This window comes from Arvicola amphibius, chromosome 14, assembly GCF_903992535.2.
Source record: "Arvicola amphibius chromosome 14, mArvAmp1.2, whole genome shotgun sequence".
Taxonomy (NCBI): domain Eukaryota; kingdom Metazoa; phylum Chordata; class Mammalia; order Rodentia; family Cricetidae; genus Arvicola; species Arvicola amphibius.
Window position 1 is genome coordinate 8076036 of NC_052060.1, and position 3710 is coordinate 8079745.

General features: G+C 43.9%; 1 pseudogene; it reads left to right on the plus strand.

The window, feature by feature from the left end:
- The first annotated feature begins 1299 nt into the window (after window positions 1-1299).
- Window positions 1300-2477, plus strand: LOC119801221 (annotated as a pseudogene).
- Window positions 2478-3710: the final 1233 nt, after the last annotated feature.

Consider the following 3710-nt stretch of genomic DNA (forward strand, 5'->3'; position numbering starts at 1 on the left):
ATGACCTTCCAGTATATAAGCAACCCTTCTAAGCTAGTCTCAAGAATATCTATAGTTGTAGGGTTAAACACCAGACATAAAATAGAAAACAATGTTAAGCTTGATCTGGGTTCACACTCTTTGTTTCTGAAAAGTGTTTTTACACAGGCTTGGAACTCACACTATAGACCAGTCTGACTTATAAACATAGAGATATGCCTACCTCTGTCCTCTGAGTACTGGGATTAAATACTTCATTTCTTAAATCATGCGAGAGGCAATAATAAGATGGTTGGCAAGGACATGAAGAAGAGATACTGAAAAATATTTTTAAATGAATGAATGTATTTGGTACTCCCTATGGATCTTAACACTTCAGAGCCTTGAGCGAGTCCTCTGGCCTGGGCTGTACCCTATATTTGCACCACAGCAGGAGAGATGGAAGAAAACAGGGAAACTTCAAGACATTTATTTCCACCCTGGAATTTTGCTTGACTTTTTTCTTAACATCTGCACAAAATGGAGAAAGATCTTCCTCATGGTCTCTGTGTCTCCTATATGTATATGTATTTCCTTATTGGTTAGTTTTTGTTGTAAGACCTTGCTGCACAACCTGGCTAGCCTTGAACCTACATACCTTTCACCTCATCCTCCCAGGTGAGAAGCACCAACAATCCTGACTTTTGATCCATAAAAAATATTCTAATGAATGAATAACTCCAACTATTCACTGGGCCTCTGACATCCTCTGCTTGATCTCCAGACAGCATTCTTCTCCCTGTGGTGTCACCCATAGGCATGCAGTCATCTGTGGGCAGCTGCATCTGTGTGTCCTGCAGGACATAGAATCAGGGACTTCCAACATGCTAGGCATGTTACCTACTACTGAGCTACATTTTCATGCTCTTACCATTTCTCAGTCTTCCCTCATGTCTTCCTTTCTTTAGTGTTCTCCGGCTGTCCCACAGAGAACTGGGTCCAAAAGGACACAGAGCATTTGTCACTGTGATTCTGAGGTGGATGTTACTCATGCTTTGTTGTATCAGGGCGTAGAGGTCAGGTCTCCAATCTCAGAGCCCCCAGAGTGTAGGACTAGGGAAACAACCTGGTATACATCAGGAATTCCTGGATAGCCCAAACAACCTAGTGAGATCCTATCACAAATTAATAACAATGATGATGCTGATATATTATAGTGCTACTACTAATATTAATAAAGGCTTGCTGTTTTTTAAATTAATGATAAAGACAATCTGTCAATATGATTTGTAAGATTAAGAGTGTGGTTAAGGTAATTAAATAGAAATTCATGAACCAGGTATGATGCAGGTGGACGTGACCTCCACGTTCGACACCGTGGGCCTGCGGGAGGACCTACAGCGCGGCATCTACGCCTACGGTTTTGAAAAGCCTTCAGCAATCCAGCAGCGTGCTCACAAGCAGATAATTAAGGGGAGAGATGTCATAGCCCAGTCTCAGTCTGGCACCAGCAAGACGGCCACCTTCAGCATTTCAGTCCTCCAGTGAGTGCTTGGATATCTAGGTTCGAGAAACCCAGCCTTTGATCTTGGCTCCAACAAGAGAGTTAGCTGTACAGATTCAGAAGGGTTTGCTGGCTCTCGGGGACTACATGAATGTACAGTGCCACGCCTGCGTTGGGGGCACCAATGTTGGGGAGAACATCCGCAAGCTGGACTATGGGCAACATGTTGTGGCAGGCACCCCGGGACGCGTCTTTGATATGATTCCCCATAGAAGTTTAAGGACACGGGCTATCAGGATGTTGGTTTTGGATGAGGCTGATGAAATGTTAAACAGAGGTTTCAAGGAGCAGATCTACGATGTGTACAGGGTCCTGCCGCCGGCCACACAGGTGGTTCTTATCAGTGCCACATTGCCTCATGAGATCCTGGAGATGACCAACAAGTTTATGACCGACCCCGTCCGCATCTTGGTGAAGCGTGATGAATTGACTCTGGAAGGCATCAAGCAGTTCTTCGTGGCGGTGGAAAGAGAGGAGTGGAAATTTGACACTCTGTGTGACCTCTACGACACGCAGACCGTCACCCAGGCTGTCATCTTCTGGGACACCAAGAGAAAGGTTGACTGGCTGACAGAGAAGATGAGAGAAGCCAACTTCACTGTGTCATCCATGCACGGGGACATGCCCCAGAAGGAGCGTGAGTCCATCTTGAAGGAGTTCTGCTCAGGTGCCAGCCGAGTGCTCATTTCTACAGATGTCTGGCCTCACGGCCTGGATGTCCCTGAGGAGTCCCTCATCATTAACTACGACCTGCAAAACAACAGAGAACTGTACATTCACAGAATCGGGAGATGGAGCGATCGGCCGCAAAGGTGTGGCCATCAATGGCGATCAGCCGCAAAGGTGTGGCCATCAATTTTGTGAAGAATGATGACATCCGCATCCTCAGGGACATAGAACAGTACTACTCCATCCAATAGACGAGATGCCCATGAACATGGCTGACCTGATCTGAAGCTGGTGCTCATGCATCAAGGGCCTGGACATGGCGCCTCTTGTGAGCTCCTCCTCGGAGACAGGAAGCCTCTGTTTAATGGGGTTTAAATGAACTGTCTTCTCACAGCCCCTAAGGAAGACCCTTGGGCGCTGCCATCTTTACTAACCCACATGTAAATAGTCCAATGCTTTGAGCCTTTTTCACTAAACATGGAAATTTTCCCATAAAAAAGAATTTAAAAAAAAGCAAAAAAAGCAAATGGAAAAAAGAAAGCATATTTAACAAGTGGTTCTGACATAACCGGATATCAACATGTAGAAGAATGAAAATGGACCCATATCTTTCACCATGCACAAAACTCAAGTCCAAATGGATCATAGACCTCAACATAAAGCCAGCCACACTGAACCTTATTGAAGAGAAATTGGCACAGGGAACCGCTTCCTAAATATAACTCCAGCAGCACAGACAGAGAGAAACAATTAATAAATGGGACCTCCTGAAACTGAAAAGCTTCTGTAAAGCAAAGAACATGGTCAACAAGACAAAATGACAGCCTACAGAATGGGAAAAGATCTTCACTAACCCCACATCAGACAGGGGAGCAGAGAAAAATGTATAGCTCAATAAATATCAATAAAAAATTTTGGAAATCATTACTATCTGCAAATTTTGCAATAAACACATTTATTTTTTTAAAAAAAGAATTATTCTAGGAATGTGGCAGGTGCAGCTTTAATTTAAGAGAGGTGGTTCTCTGGAGTACTGGCATACTCAAAAGAATTCATGTCCCCAACAGGAGGAGGCACAAATCTTAATCGGCAGGAGTGTCCTCATATCACAGAAAGCCATTTATAATTACAGGAAAACAAAGTGGCTGAAACATATAGGACGATATATAAACACACACATGCACACAAATGCAAAAACACATGCAGAGTGGGGCACATGCGCACGCGCAAGAGAGAGACAGAGACAAACAGAGGGGGGGGAGAGGAGGGAGAGAGAGAGAAAATGCAATACTGCTTGAACATGGATTTAAGCCAATCTGGCAACCAGCCTTTCTCAGGGTGTGTTTTAAACACAAAAAAACATTCTGGTTGACACACTTCAGTTAAAAAGAAGAATTAGCCAGATGAAGCAGTACAGAAGCCAAAATGCTAGTATATTTTGAGCAAGGTCTGAACATTTAGATATATTCTCTGAACTATGGACTTTGCTGGATTAAGTCTTTGTTTTGGTGAGGCAGGT